The following is a 16,342-nucleotide window of genomic DNA, read 5'->3' on the forward strand; positions in this document are numbered from 1 at the left end:
GACCTCCTGGGGGAGTGCTGCTGCCATGGCTGGGGTGCTGGGGAAGGAGGGACGTGGTGCCCTCAGCACGGACAGCCACCCTGCGGGCACCGAGCCAGACTCCCCTTGCCAGCAGCAGGCACAAGACTGGGCACCGTGGTGCAGACTGAGGCGTCAGCACCTCCTCCCCACCAAGGCTCAAGGACACCCTGCCCACGGGCAGAGTGAGGGACACAGAGTGAGCGAGTGTGGCTGGCCCCGCACCAGCCAGGGCAGCATGGGAGCTCAAGGCCAGGCAAGTGCTCAGCTTGCACTGAGATGTCAGCAGAGAAGCTGTGCACCCAGGGAGAAAGCCAGGTGAAAGAGAAGAGAGAGGCCCAGTTACTACAGTGCTGAAACTCACTGTTAAACTACACACTAAACTGATTTTTAAAATGCTCTTTCCTCTGGAAATAATGAGAAATGTGGCAGGTAAGGTGCCCCCGCTCTTCTGCACAGCAATCAATAACCCATCATTGCATCAAACCAGATCAAGTGCACTCCTTCACCCAGCACGGTGATTTCAATTCATTCACTCTCCACCAAAGGTATCTCACAAAGCAAAGCAGCCAGCAAACCAGAGCAAGGCCAGGGTGCTGAGCACGCTGGGGCAAGTAAGCGGGGATGGAGGATATTTCATAGGCATGGAAAGGAGTGGAAGGCCTGGGAAAGGTCTCCCACTGCCCAGGGAGCTTGGAAGCCACAGGCAGCAGGACAAGCAGGAGGGTCACTTGTTCTGTAAAAATGTATGCCTGCTTCTGCAGCATGACAGTCCTGGCAGTCTTGCCACCTAGATGAAGAACAGATGTGACAACAAAGACAAAACCTGGGCTCTTCAGGTCCATTTACCAAGGCCTCGCTCAGTGTCTAGGAGATGGGCTTGACTTGTAAGTAGGTGGGGAAGAGATCACTAAAGAATTGTACTGAGGAAGAAGGTAGACAACAAGGCAGATAGATAAAGTGAAGATTGTGACCAGTCACAAAGCAGTCAAAACAAAAAGCAAAACCCAGGTACAGCACTTGGATTTTTCTCATGCAACCTTCCCTGCACACTCACACCCAGTGAATCTGGAAAGTAATCAGCCTACATCCCCTGCAAGCAAGGAAGGAGGTGAGAATGATGAGCAAGGGGTTCCAAAATTGGTTCTATTTTCACATATACAGGAGGAATGAGGGACCAGCCACACCTCAGGCACGCTGGATTCCCTTGCTCACTGCCATCCACCTCTATTCCACCTGACAAAGTCTACTAGCAGGCCCCGGCCCAGGGTGCCTGAACACTTGGGATGTGCTGTCCCTAGCCCTGGAGGCAGTATACACCTTCCTTTGAGCATCCTGGCCCTTCAGGGCTGTGAGCATCCCGGAGAGCCTCCCTCCTCCCTGCTGGGATCCTCCCTGCCTCTTCCTGGCTTTGCCAGGAGATCTGAGCAATGGGCTGCAGCTCCTGGCCTGGCTCCACCACAGAGGACGTGGACTGTGGACGACACCTGCCCAGCAGCCCCAGGGCAGGGGGAGCAGTGCACGGAGAGTGCGGCACTGCAGTGGGCAGCATCCTTGCCCCATCGACGGCCGTGGGTGCCAACTCTGCACCGGTCAGCGAGGCTTTCCTTCCTGTGCAAGTGCAGTGAGTCACTTCTGCAGCAACCCCATGCCTACCTCCATGACCCCAGCACCGCTCCCCTCTATGTCTGCTGCAAAGACCAGGCTCCCTGATGGCGTTACACTCCATGACCCACTCTGTGACATACTTTGTGACTGGAGGGTGGCAGATCCCAGCACCCCTTCCCGCCCCAGCCACTTGCTGCTGCAGAGCTCAGCCAGGCAGATAGCTCTTCAGGAACATAGCACTCTCCTGAGTGGCCTTGGCTGCCTTGCCTGGGACTAAATATTCAGAAGCACTGTGTGCTAGCCCTTTGATCAGCAATTTATCTCTCCGCACCACAAATTTCCCGGAGCCTGGCGTTTCCTCCCCATGCTCAGCCTGGCTCCCCAGAGCCTGGGAGACAGGTGTGAAGAATTAGCTGCAGGGAGTAATGCTCTGACAGGAACCAGCACCAAAAGCAGGGGACAGAGTGTAATGTTTATTATGTTTGAAGCAAAGCAAACATGTGGCCTATTTATGCATCTAGAGAGAATTAATTGGGGAGCTCCACAAAGCAGCAGATTATAAATTAGAATCATTTTCACCAACTTCAGCTCATTCATCTTCTTTCACACAAGACCTGTTGGCTCAGTCCGATGCAGCCACATGCAGCCCTGGACCCACCAGCTGCCCTCGGGCAGCACCAAGGGGCTGCTGCAGCCAGCCCTGGGGACACTGCATGCCAAAGTTGCAGGAAGTCTGTGGGGGGCAAGCCAAATGAAAAGCAAAGTCAGAGCCCTGCGGACTGCTCCTGAGGCACTGATGGCCACCAGCTCTCCTCTGCAGGTATGTCCAGGGTGCTCTGCTCCAGGGACTGGCCCCAGAGCCAGCAGAGATGCCAATTCAGCAGACAAGGGTGCCTGCCCTGCACTCATCCGCCCCCTTCGTATGCAGGCTGAGCTCTCCAGGAGCAGCTGGCAGAGGCAGAGGGAGCAGCGTGGGATTGGCAGGGCTGTGCACCCCCTCCCCACCCCCTCCCCTGGCTCAGACCCCAGGGACCAGACTTTGCTGACATGGCATAACTGCAACCCCAGGCCGGGTTCAGCTGGAGACTCCTGTTGCACAGCTTGGGACCTGGCTGCGGAGCCAGCCCGGGACACAGCTCGTGATGTGCCAACCCTGGGCTGCGGGACTGTAGCACGCTGTGTACCCAAGGCAGAGGGGGCCTGAACGTGCAGCACCAGCTCATGGAGAGGCAACCCATTTGCAGACAGGTTTCTGTGCAGGGAGCAAGAGTAGTCAGAGACTGTCAAAGCAGCTTGTCAGAGACACTCTAGTCTTCGGCAGCCCAGAGCCCAGTGAGTATCACAGGAGCATTTCCAAGATTCTCATCCGGAAGCAAAATGCCCGGAGGAGCCACCCCCACCCCCAGGTGGCCAAACCTTGCCAGCACATCTCAAAGCAGAGGATTAGAATAACCCAGTCTTGGCCTATAAATACTTATGGATCCCAAGGGGACAGCATGCAAAATACCACATTGATGCTGGGATCATTTCTCTCCAAAAGGTCACCTGCTGCCTGGCTGGAAGGAGCAGGAGAAGAGCCAGGGGAAAGGGCTGGGCAGTGCCTGAAGATGAGGAGCTATTCCTGAAGATGCAGTTCAGGTCTGGCAAGCACACATCACAACTGCCAAAATCCCAACTGTCCTGCACCTCACAGTGAGCAGAGCTGGTCAGAATCACAGCTCCTGGTGGCACCCACCTGCCCGGAGGGGAGCACTCCCAGGAGGGGGTCTGCAGGACTCCAGTGTGGTGTCAGGTACAGCCTAGGTGGTTTCTGTAGAGAGGAGCAAGAGCTGCTGTACAAGCCTGGCCTGAGAGTCCTTTCAGCCCATGAGGGACAATGCAAGCAGGCGTGATGCTTTTCCTGGCACTCTCCCTGACTCTAACTAGTTTCAGCTCAGGGGACAGCTGCCAATTTATACTTGGTCCTTTCCACTAAGCTGCCCAGAAGCAGGATGCCCCAGGAGCTAGTGTGCTGCCAAGGACTCCAGAGATGCAGATAACCACCCTGCTGCATGTTGACAGGGCCAAACAAGCTTCTTCCATGAGGCGGATATCCGTCAGCCCCTTTCAGCAGCTGCAGCAACCTGCATTGACTCATGAACCAGCCAGCGCAGCAAGCCCACGGGAGCCTGTGCCAGCAAGGGCATGCGATGGGGGCAGAGCCCTGGCTCAGCAGTGCTGTGCCATTCCGTGCTGTGCAGGCTGCGCACACCGGTCCCCTCATGGACCTGGCAGCAGGGGGAAGCCAGGCTGCCACAGGGCCAGGTGAGGGGCACCTGCTGCTCCTTTGCCTATGCCACCATCGCTTCCCACTGGTCCATCGCTGCTCTCTGAGCCACTACAGCCCCTGCTCTGCATCTGGCTGGCTGGTAATTTGTACCATTAGGAGAGAGTTTGTTCAAATAGCATTACTAATTAGTATAGAAATACTATTAGCATTGTTAACACATGCCAAACATTTCCATTAATGCTTGCCAGCACCACGTAAAAGTGCCACCAGAGAGCCTGGTGGTGAAGCTCGGCCAGGTCCTGGGCTGAGCACCCAGCAGAGATGCTGCTGTGAGGCGAAATAGTGTTGTCCCTACCCCAGCACGGCTGCCCCGGCACTGGTAATTGGCAAAGTTGGACTGGGACAGATTTGCATCTCTGCATGTGCACACACACACACACACACACACACAGGAATCACAACCACATGAGAAACCAAAGAGCAAAGGAATTTCAGGACAAGAGAGGGAAATGGAGAGACAGGAGCTGGGGGGGGAGGGTTGGGGGCCAATAAAACAAAATGTAAAGTAGATGAATTATTTACTGCAAGAAACAACTGTGAAGTCACTTACTCTGGCTCTGTGCATCCTAAACGGAGTCTGCAGTGTTTCTCACATCTCCCTAGCGTGCAGAGTGATTTTTTACGATTGGATGCATGAGGCTGGGGTAATCTTATAAGAGAGTCCACCAGATTGGTTTAGTATTGATCATGTGCTGAATTTAAAGGCTTTTCACATCCATCTGCTGCTGCTCCTCAGGTGACAGCTCAGCCAGGGCCTGGGTGCTCACGGGATGCCTGTGGCCCAGCACCACCTCTCTCGGCTGCACCCGCCGCTTGGCTCGCACACAGCACCCTGGGGCCAAGGCACTGGCTGCAGCCCAGGTGTGCAGAGCCACCAGCCACGATCAGCCCCTATCGCTGACACCTGGTGCCTTCCCCAGGGCAGTGCCAGCTGCGCCACAGGGCAGCTGTGGCCCCGGCATAGCCATGCCAGCTCTCACGAGCTGCTGCAAGGACCATTGCCTCCTGCACCAAGCAAAGAGCTGGCCCTGGGTGCGGACAGGGGGCTCTAAGCACCTGATGTGTCCCTGGATGCTGCAGACAGGGACTACCACAACCCTTCCCAAGCAGCCAAAGACCCCTTCAGCCCTCGTGCCTGGCAGGGCGGGATCCGAGCATGGCTGCAGACGAAAGGCCCTATCACAGCCCAATCGTGCCAGCAATGGGCTGGAAGAGCCGTAACCCCAGGGAGATGGGGTGACGAGAGGAGCACACAGCGAGACAGAGCATGGGGAGGAGCAGACCAGGGAGCAGCAGGTCCTCTGCCACATCTTGAGCGGTAGCTCTTGGCATTCGCCTTGGACTCTGCAGGCAGATCATGGGACTCTTCTGGCCACGGGACTCCCAGGGGTGCTCCCTGCCTCCCGAGGCAATGTCCTGGCAGCAGGACAGTTGCTGTGATGCACCTGTAAATCAAAGCATGGTTTGTAAATCTGACAGGAAGAGAGAAGTCAGGCACCAAGGAGCCAAACCACTTGAACACTCATTCCTGCGCTGCAAGTCCAGCTGCACACGCTTTACTATGGGACTGGCCAAACACACTGCATCAGGATGAGAGTTCTTTCTAATAATATGCATATTGCTGGTTCTTATGAAGTCATGAAAGTTGCAATCCATGCTATTTAAAAGACAAAGTGCTTTAGGACATTAAAATATAACCTTATAAAGTTGGTTTTTTGTTGGTCTTTTTTTTTTTTTTGCAAAACATTACAAGTAAGGTTATGAGAAGTCTACTGATTTTCTGAAACAGGAGAGGAACAGGCCAGAAAAAAATGACTCTTCCAGGTCCATATTTATTCAAATAACTCTTAGAGTAGGTCACTGGCATTCTCACATAGATTCAGTGGCTGAAAGCAAGGCCACAACAAAAGAGGCCCTCTTAATCAGCTAGGGAGAAGAAATCATAGGGACATGCTTCAAAACAGCAGGAGCTTCTTCAAAATCTCCCAATGAAAATTTTAGTCAAAAATACATTTTGAGACACTATCAAGTAGGGTGAAGTGTGGCTGAGTTGACACATAGCTGCCCACAAGTGCTCCCTGAGAAGCAGCAGTTCAGACACAGGGTACTGCCCAGTGGGGATCTCAGTGCACTATACCTGGCCAGTGCTTGGATGCAAATCTTAGATCCAGCCACCTGTTGATAAAGCATCTTTTTTTCTCTCTCTCTCTTTTGTCAATAGCCGCAGCTAAACATTTAACCTTTACATTGACGCAATGACCTAAACTTTTCTTCCAGCCTCATCGGCAGCAAGGCTGTCTCAGAGAGAGCAGAGAAATGCCTTTGCTTTCAGCCTGCCAAATCAATGCACCACGTGGCTGGCAGACTTGCAGGTGTCCCTGCTCAGGAGGCGCGGGAGGGTCTCAGAGGTGGGCCACAAGCGTTTCTCCACATTGCCAAGTCCAACAGAGAGGTGGGCATTAACCTCCGCTCCTTGGCAAGCAGGAGAAGAACAGCTCACAACTTGGAAAATATGTGGTTGTTGCAGCCGGGAGGCTGGCTCTGCCTGTTGCTGTCCAAGTCTGGGGTTGTGCCAGCAGCGGAGGCAATTGCTCAGCACCTGAGGCTTTCAGGTGGTGCAGAAAGAGTTACAGGAAAGAGCAGCAGAGTAATTGTGAGTTAACACGGTCCCGTGTTTTTTATTACACTCAGAGTATTAAATTGATAGCCTGGTACCAAAGGCCAGAAGTGTCACCTCTCAACAAGATGAAATCTATGTAGCCCATGGACAGGGAAAAGCTGCAAGATTTATAAAGGTCTCCATAAAATTAACATTTGGATGAGAATGTGGGGAGAAAAGAGAAGATGAGAACCCTGTTGCCAGGAAGAGGCTGCCAGGGGACATCCAGGAGAGGGTGGCATTTTGGCAGTGCTGTGGCGAGAAGAGGACAAGGGTTGGGACACTGGGCCTGCAACTCCCGGTTGAGGGCCACCTCTGAGAGTGGCTGGGGCTAGTGAGTCAGACTGGGAGATACTTGTGCAGAAGGAGCATTATATCATTGCTCTTTACACAACAAATGCAAATGTAAAGCAACAAGGCACCGTTGGTTTGCAAATAATGAGGTAGCTAAACACACCAACGTGCCAGGCCTAGCAGCAGCCAGGCCACGTCCTGTGAGGCGTTCCATGAGCCCTGCAGCACAGCCCGCAGCCAAAGGGAGTGCCATGGGCTCCTCTCCCCTCCCAGAGCTCCTTGGGCAGGCAGGGACAAGTCACATCCAAGATCCCCTCAGGGATCCCTCCCTGTCCTTAGTGGTGGAAGCATCTCCCCTGGATTCAGCTGAGACCATACAGGTAGGACCCAGTCCCTCTTTCCACCCTCAGCTTTCTGCACAGCTCAGTCTGCGCTGCCTGAGCAAGCATGAGCTCCAGAAAGGCAATGGGACCCTGGGAACGGTCTTCTCCTCAGATCACAGACCAGGGAGCCCAAGAAACATACTGTGCTGCCCAGAGCCACGAAACAAGGAACCAAGGGGCACGCTGTTCCCCTAGGGAGGCCAGGACCCCCTGACAGTGCCTCGCCTCTCTCCTGCTGCACCAGGGCACTGTCCCACCCTCCAGGCACTCAGGGGCTGCCCCTGAGCACAGCAGAGATACTGGACACCCAGCTTACCTGGCAGCACCCTCCAAGGGGCAGAGCTTTCAGGATGCGCAGCAAGGCAATATGTCTGCGGGGATGGCTCGGGACAAAGGGTAATGAGTGAGGAGGACAGGACCACTGACCCCAGGGCCAGTTCAATGCTCTGTTACTGCTGCTGGTATGAGTTGGGGTCTCAGCCCTTCCTCTGCAAAGCAAAGACAGTACTCTTGCCCTGCCACAGGCACAGTGGCATTGCAGACCTGCTGGGATACCACAGTGCTCAGGGCCACGTGCTTATCCAGACCGACAGACACTGCATTGCACAGGACACACTGCTACACGTACACACCGTGGCTTGCCATAACCATGCATGCACTCAGCCGCGTGCCACACTTACTGTGCTGCAGGCTCACACACCTGGCACACCATCTCAATGCCCCGTGTAAATGGAGCCATTACCACTGCTGCCTGCAGTCTGAATGCTATGCAATTAAAGCAATGAAATGTTTATACAGGAATAAATCTGTGTTAATGAGGTGAATCCTGCTCCCGCCCTGAGAGGCTCTAAAACAAGGCCAGGAACTAAAGGCAGTGCAGGGGGGTTTCTAATGTGCACTGCTTTCAGACAGCAGCTAGGCCTGGGGAGGGAGGTGGGGAGGAACAGGGGAGCAAACTCAGGCAGGTGGATGTTCGTGCATAGGAGCCACCAGCCCTTTGATCTCTCTGGCTGGTTTCCCTTGTAGGGGGTTAGCAGGAGAGAGACGAGCATTGTCAGGCTCACCCTGGCTTTGAGGCACTTGGGCTGTTTCCTTCCCTGGGGAAAGGACTGCACCTGCAGAAAGGAGGAGTACAGGCTATTTGGGCAATGATGCTGCCACAGACTGAGGGCACTGGGCCTTTCCACCTCAATAGCCTGCCCAAGAAAGTCCCATGCTGAGGCTAGCAGCCGGGGCTATGCGGGAGGAAATCCCCATGCAGGTCACCCTCACTCTGCTCTTCCTCAGAAACACTGCGCTAATGCCTGTTGCCTGCCTACACGGGAAACCACGGAGACACAGAATCCAATTAGCTCGAAATCCTGCTCTGGCTCCCACACAGCATCTCCCTGCTAATAGAGCGGCAACGCTGCAGAGATAAATGGTGCATTAGGATTCCAGTGGGGTCTAGCATGCGAGGACGGGTTTGGAGCTGCCACATCAGCCCGGAAAAGGGGAGAGCAGCGGATGTTGTCTACCTTGACTTGAGCAAGGCTTTCGACACTGTCTCCCATAGCATCCTCATAGACAAGCTCAGGAAGTGTGGGTTAGATGAGTGGACAGTGAGGTGGATTGAGAAGTGGCTGAATGGCAGAGCTCAGAGAGTTGTGATCAGTGGCACAGAGTCTAGTTGGAGGCCTGTAGCTAGCGGTGTCCCCCAGGGGTCAGTCCTGGGTCCAGTCTTGTTCAACTTCTTCATCAATGATCTGGATGAAGGGACAGAGTGCACCCTCAGCAAGTTTGCTGACGATACAAAACTGGGAGGAGTGGTCGATACACCAGAGGGCTGTGCTGCCATTCAGAGGGACCTGGACAGGCTGGAGAGGTGGGCAGAGAGGAACCTCATGAAGTTCAACAAAGGGAAGTGCAGGGTCCTGCACCTGGGGAGGAATAACTCCATGCACCAGTACAGGTTGGGGGTTGACCTGCTGGAAAGCAGCTCTGCGGAGAAGGACCTGGGAGTGCTGGTGGACACCAAGTTAACCATGAGGCAGCAATGTGCCCTTGTGGCCAAGAAGGCCAATGGTATCCTGGGTTGCATCAGGAAGAGTGTTGCCAGCAGGTTGAGGGAGGTGATTCTCCCCCTCTACTCAGCCCTGGTGAGGCCACATCTAGAGTACTGCATCCAGTTCTGGGCTCCCCAGTACAAGAGGGATGTGGCACTACTGCAGCAAGTCCAGCGAAGGGCTACAAAGATGATTAGGGGACTGGAGCATCTCTCTTATGAGGAAAGGCTGAGAGAGCTTGGCCTGTTTAGCCTGGAGAAGAGAAGGCTGAGAGGAGATCTTATCAACGTGTACAAGTATCTGAAGGGAGGGTGTCGAGAGGATGGGACCAGACTCTTTTCCGTGGTGCCGAGCGACAGGACGCGAGGCAACGGGCACAAACTGAAACACAGACGCTTCCATCTGAACATGAGGAAAAACTTTTTCACTGTGAGGGTGACAGAGCACTGGAACAGGTTGCCCAGAGAGGTTGTGGAGTCTCCTTCTCTGGAGATATTCAAAACGCGCCTGGATGCAATCCTGTGCAATGTGCTCTAGGTGACCCTGCTTGAGCAGGGGGGTTGGACTAGATGATCTCCAGAGGTCCCTTCCAACCTCAGCGATTCTGTGATTCTGTGAAAATGAGGGAGGCACCAGTGCACCGTTCCCAAGCGCCTCTCTCCACCTCTGTCTCAGACCAGTTCTTCCTCCTCACTCGTCCTACAGCACCACGGCCCTTGGCTGAGGCCAAGCCAGGTGAGGTAAAGCTGAGGACTGGGCTACAGCCAGCCGGTCTCCAGGTTGGCTTACCTACCCTGGGGCCTTCACTCTTCCCAGGGGTACAAAAGCCTCCTGGGGGCTCAACGGCATCAGAGTCTCTTGGCCTGCAGGGAAGGTCGAGGCAGCACCAGGCATGGAGCCAGGGCCCATCTCCTCACCTCCGCGATGCGCCCAGGACCACGTTGCCCAGGCTCCCCATGCCAGCAGGATGCAGGTCAGCACACCGCTGGCCCAGCTCCCCCAGCCTCCTCCAGTGCCTTGCGTGAGCAATCACGCCGCTGCGTGCCAGGTCTCCGGGTACCACCTGGGGCCAGAAGCAGGTCCCACCCCTGCAGAGGCAGTGGGGAAGGCGACCGAAGCAGATACTCCCCCCACAGATGAGCACAGCACAGCCACTAGACACGGCCAGCTGGGTCCAAGGGGCAACTGTCGCTGGTCCTGTGCTTCATCCTGGCTGGGCCTGTGTCCCAGAGTCTCCTGTGCTCGATGCCACCACACCCCTGCCTCCCGTACTCACACTCTTCCTCACACCCACAGTAAATTACCTACTTTGCATTTTGCAGCAACAACTTAACAGTATTAATTTATTGTGTTCTGTCTTTAACAAACACCATTATCATATCACCAGCCAGGATTATGCAAATCCTGGGAAAGGAATTATTTCTCTCCACAAAGTCACCTTGATTTATCAGTTTTAGCCCAAAATGAAATAGAAGTTGCTTCAGATAAATTGTTAAACACATGACCACACCCAGCAGGCTGCGATGGCCCCACAGGACAAAACTACATCCAGGCCAGGCACAGTCATGTGGGGTGGCCCCTTGTGCCTGCAGGTGACCCAGGGGCAGCTCCTGGGCCAGAGCGCAGGTGGACCTGCACACCCAGCACAGGGCCCTGGGCCAAGAGCTGGGGAAACATCTCTCCCCTTACAAAATACTCCTGGAATAACTCCACAGCTCCATTCCCGGGGCACAGAGCCATGGGGCAGATTTGGGGCTGTGCAGCACACAGGGCTGGAAATGAAACTCTCCTAAACTGCATCAAGGATTGCTCTGTGGGGGTCTCTGGGCTGCCCGCACCAGCTTTCCAGGCCACTTGACCAGGTTGAACCTGCGTCACATGTAACAAAGCTGCCACGTCCTCCCATGCAAGTGCAGACACTGCTAGGGATTGATGAGCAAATCTATATCTCACTCCAGGAATTACTCAGCTCTTTAACAGGGCCTTCAAATAACAGAATACCTTTGTCCATAGTTTTTTTTGCCACAGAGACGCAGGCTTCCCCACCCTCTGATGTGGCTAGACCTGGCTGCAGTTGCCCCTCAGCATGCAAGGAAGCACTTTTAGAATGAAGGGTAACTTTTTTCCCATTATTTGTCAGCAATTCAAATGACTCCTTTAGCAGAGGGCAGACACCAGCACCTTGGTAAGAAGGGAGGACTTCCACTCTTACCGTGGGCAGACAGCAAGCCTGAGCACAGCCTGCTTGTGCAAGAGGAACCAGGCCCTTGGCAAAGGCTTTGCCCTGACAGTCAGCAATCACCTTGCACGCTCCAGCTCAGTGCAAAGGGTCTATTCTGAAAGGGAGCAGTTCTACTTCAGACACCATCCACCACGGACAGTAGCTCCATGAGAGCAGCAAAAAACTCACCCATTAGTCCTAAGTATCTTTTATTTTTAAGCTCAGTGTGTTGTGGCAGGTGAAGGAACATCAGGAGCAGCCGACCACGCACGCACGTGCACATGCACAGTACACACACACACACAGTACAAATGAACAAATGCAGAGCACAGGGTGGGGAGGAATGGGCATGAGCTGCCAGGCAGTGGCATGCTGTGGTGAGAAAGACCTGCTGGGGGCTGGAGTAGGGGTCTGTGTGCCCTTTCCATCTGGTGGGCAGGGCCTCCCTCACCTAGTCTAGGTAATCAGGGCTGCTGTTGTGACAAAGCTGCCACGATTCATGCAACCTACTATGCAGACATCAACTTACTGAGGATGGGGTGCAAACATCACTGTCAGCATTAAAGCATCACCATGAACGCAGGCTGGTGCACTGTAAAGCTATCGACAAGCATACAGTCAACACCTCTTCTTGCTCATGGCTCACACATAAGATTAACACAAACAAACAGGAAATTCCTCCACAAAAGCATACTGTGACAGAGACAAGGATGAGATCAGACACTGGTAACCTGCAGTAAAATATAGCTCAGGAAAATGGAATTATCCCCAAACCAATTGCTACAAACCCTGGAAACAAAAACCTTAGGATAAATCCATAGCACTCTGCCTGGACACCCACAGCCAGCACACCCACACACCCCCAGCTGTGGTCTGCAGTCTCCCACGCTGAGGAAAAGAGTCAAATTTGCGTTCAGCTTAATCTGTTCTGGGCCTGGGGAGCACCAAACTGCCCTGCTCTGCAGGGGACACCTGGGGCTGATGCAGAGCAGAGCACAGGCTGCTTGGTGCTCATGGTGCGGGGTGTCTTGAATCATGAACAGAGGCACTGCAAGGAGGAACTAAGAGGGTCACCTTGGCCATCCCAGGACACAGCCTGAGAGCTGATGTGCCAGTGATGCCCCTCGTGCTGCGCCAGCCTCCGCCTGGCATGGACCTGTGGTTCAGGCTGTTCCTTGTCTCACAGAAAGCTGATCTCTTTCCTGCTCTGACATGTTCAACCTAGTCTCTCCCTCATCTATTCCAGGTACTGTCACGTTCCCCCCTGCAGGTTCCCAGGTTCCCTGCCCCCCTGCCCCAGTTCCTCATCACCAGTTCACACTTCCAGTTGTACCCCATGTCTTGTGATTATTTCACACCTCCACTCATGCTGCCCTAAACTCGGCTCTGCCCAGGCCACCACTGTCCTTGCAGGGTCAGAGGGAAGCCTGGAAAGAGGGCCTACATCCTCCTGGCCTTGAGAGCCCAGAGCATGAATCCTCCCAAATGCAGCCAGTCAGACAGGAGACTGTGCCCCATTCAGACACACGCCTCCTCGGAGGCAAACCCTGATCTGCTGAGGATGGGCAGCAAGGAAGACAGGATGCTGGGAAGCAGAGCACAAAGCCAGAACACAGGAGAGAGGCAATGGCAGAGACAGAAACAGGGAAGGCAATTCAATTTTCAGAGGCTGTCCCACCAATTCAGCTCAGAAACATGATAAGAAACCCATTTCCAGCGATAGGCACCCTAATCCCCAGCCATCCTGCTTTTCCATTTCCGAGAGGCGCTGGTTCCAACAGGGAGGCATTTTCCCATCTAGGTTTGCTAGAAGGGACAGCGCTGTATTAAATACCGATTTTCCCAGCACTGCTTAACTCCTTCTGTGCCTCATCTTGCCACTCATGCAAGCACTGGAGGGACAGGGCAACAGAACAGCTGCTGCCCTGCGTCCTGGAGCAGGAGAACAGAGCTGGGAGCCTCTCACAGGCCCTTCCTGGGGGCTGCAGCCCCGAGGGATAGGGAAAAGGGGAAGAACTGAAATGCATCAGCAGTCAGGGCAGAGCAGCTTAAATCAGGAATTTATTATTGCTCAAGGCAGCACTCACACACTCAACTGTGGGGCGAGTCACACAGTAATGCCTACATCCACTGTTAAAACTGTGAGACAGACCCAAAGAATTCTAAGACTGGCTTAAAAAACATTTGCAAGGAACACAGGCACATGGAGGGAAGAGGATGCAGTCCCTTCAGTTATGGCCATGCCCGCCATGTGCCCAGCATGGTCCCCACAATGTCTCCACAGTTCCAGCATTGCTGCTCAGGGTGCAGCCTTTGCCTCCAGGTTACTGAGAGAACACAGAGAAGAAAGGTGCAAAGGGAGGACATGTTGGCTGAAGAGAGACCAGCACAGGAACATATACAATCAGTGGTAAACAACCTCACTGTTCTCAGAAGGGCCATTCACAGCACTAGGCAACAGCTGCAGTCTCACAGGCATGCCGTGTCCCCCCACTGCTGTCTGCTGGGGATGCTCAGGGCCAGCCTCCCCAAGGATGTCTGGTTCACATCCCCAGCAGTCTCAGACCTCACTATTGGCAACAGCTATCTTGTAAGAGCCACCTTCTTTCCAGCATGAAGCAGGACTTACCCCCACCACCTGGAAGCCATTAAGCTGCTGCATTCCCTGGATGCTAACACGCTGTCTTCCTCCTCCTTCCTTCCCCTAGACGCCTGCAGCCAGCCCTCGGTGCTTCCTGGCCCAGCACTGCTTCTCATTTCACTGCCCTCCCTCTCTGCTGACAATCACCATTTACCTCTCTCTGCTTCCTGGCATTAGGGCTCCTGCCCGCAATGTAAATCAAGTCCCTCAGGCAGCTGCAGGGCCTGAGGGCTCCTGATCTGCCTGGCCATGGCAGCCGGCACAGCAGCTCGGTTCGCTCTCCCCGACACCAGACACAAAATTCCCCTCACAGAGGAGGAATAAACCTGCATGTTCTGATTAGCCTCTTCACACCCCTCCTCTGACCACTGCTACAAACTGAACCAGGGACCTCCTTTGGAAAGAGGAGCCCCAACAGCTGTAGCTTCACAAACGGACAAGGCCAATGGTGCAAAGCTTGGGGGGCCACCAGTTGCTCCATAGTCAGAGGGCTCTCCCCACTCCTCTGCATTGCTCCAGCACCAACCACAACTGTCCATTCATCACAGAATCACTGAGGTTGGAAGGGACCTCTGGAGATCGTCTAGTCCAACCCCCCTGCTCAAGCAGGGTCACCTAGAGCACATTGCACAGGATTGCATCCAGGCGCGTTTTGAATATCTCCAGAGAAGGAGACTCCACAACCTCTCTGGGCAACCTGTTCCAGTGCTCTGTCACCCTCACAGTGAAAAAGTTTTTCCTCATGTTCAGATGGAAGCGTCTGTGTTTCAGTTTGTGCCCGTTGCCTCGCGTCCTGTCGCTCGGCACCACGGAAAAGAGTCTGGTCCCATCCTCTCGACACCCTCCCTTCAGATACTTGTACACGTTGATAAGATCTCCTCTCAGCCTTCTCTTCTCCAGGCTAAACAGGCCAAGCTCTCTCAGCCTTTCCTCATAAGAGAGATGCTCCAGTCCCCTAATCATCTTTGTAGCCCTTCGCTGGACTTGCTGCAGTAGTGCCACATCCCTCTTGTACTGGGGAGCCCAGAACTGGATGCAGTACTCTAGATGTGGCCTCACCAGGGCTGAGTAGAGGGGGAGAATCACCTCCCTCGACCTGCTGGCAACACTCTTCCTGATGCAACCCAAGATACCATTGGCCTTCTTGGCCACAAGGGCACATTGCTGCCTCATGGTTAACTTGGTGTCCACCAGCACTCCCAGGTCCTTCTCCGCAGAGCTGCTTTCCAGCAGGTCAACCCCCAACCTGTACTGGTGCATGGAGTTATTCCTCCCCAGGTGCAGGACCCTGCACTTCCCTTTGTTGAACTTCATGAGGTTCCTCTCTGCCCACCTCTCCAGCCTGTCCAGGTCCCTCTGAATGGCAGCACAGCCCTCTGGTGTATCGACCACTCCTCCCAGTTTTGTATCGTCAGCAAACTTGCTGAGGGTGCACTCTGTCCCTTCATCCAGATCATTGATGAAGAAGTTGAACAAGACTGGACCCAGGACTGACCCCTGGGGGACACCGCTAGCTACAGGCCTCCAACTTAGACTCTGTGCCACTGATCACAACTCTCTGAGCTCTGCCATTCAGCCACTTCTCAATCCACCTCACCGTCCACTCATCTAACCCACACTTCCTGAGCTTGTCTATGAGGATGCTATGGGAGACAGTGTCAAAAGCCTTGCTGAAGTCAAGGTAGACAACATCCACTGCTCTCCCCTCATCTACCCAGCCAGTCATTCCATCATAGAAGGCTATCAGATTGGTTAGGCATGATTTCCCTTTGGTGAAGCCATGCTGACTACTCCTGATCACCTTTTCCTCCACATGCTTGGAGATGGCCTCCAGGATGAGCTGCTCCATCACCTTTCCAGGGATGGAGGTGAGGCTGACTGGCCTGTAGTTCCCTGGGTCCTCCTTCTGGCCCTTTTTGAAGACTGGGGTGACATTGGCTTTCTTCCAGTCTTCAGGCACCTCTCCTGTCCTCCATGACCTTTCAAAGATGATGGAGAGTGGCTTAGCAATGACATCCGCCAGCTCCCTCAGCACTCGTGGGTCAGGCCCCATCAGGGCCCATGGATTTGTGGGTGTCAAGTTTGCTTAAAGGATCTCTAACCCACTCCTCCTCCACCAAGGGAAAGTCTTCCTTCCTCCAGAC

The 16,342-nt window shown here is 54.2% G+C and overlaps 1 protein-coding gene across 3 annotated transcripts in view; it reads right to left on the reverse strand.

The window, feature by feature from the left end:
- Nucleotides 1-2,134: 2,134 nt before the first annotated feature.
- The window catches only part of SLC35C2 (solute carrier family 35 member C2), a 32,474-nt gene continuing 18,266 nt past the window's right edge, over nt 2,135-16,342 (reverse strand). The window contains exons 10-11 of one of the 3 annotated variants that reach the window (XR_010886027.1): nt 3,362-3,436; nt 2,135-2,359 (exon numbers count right to left, since the gene is read on the reverse strand). The gene's annotated coding sequence lies outside the window, so the exon portion shown is untranslated. The other 2 variants (XR_010886026.1, XR_010886030.1) reach the window with 2 other exon arrangements.

Source organism: Apteryx mantelli, chromosome 18 (genome assembly GCF_036417845.1).
Source record: "Apteryx mantelli isolate bAptMan1 chromosome 18, bAptMan1.hap1, whole genome shotgun sequence".
Lineage (NCBI taxonomy): Eukaryota > Metazoa > Chordata > Aves > Apterygiformes > Apterygidae > Apteryx > Apteryx mantelli.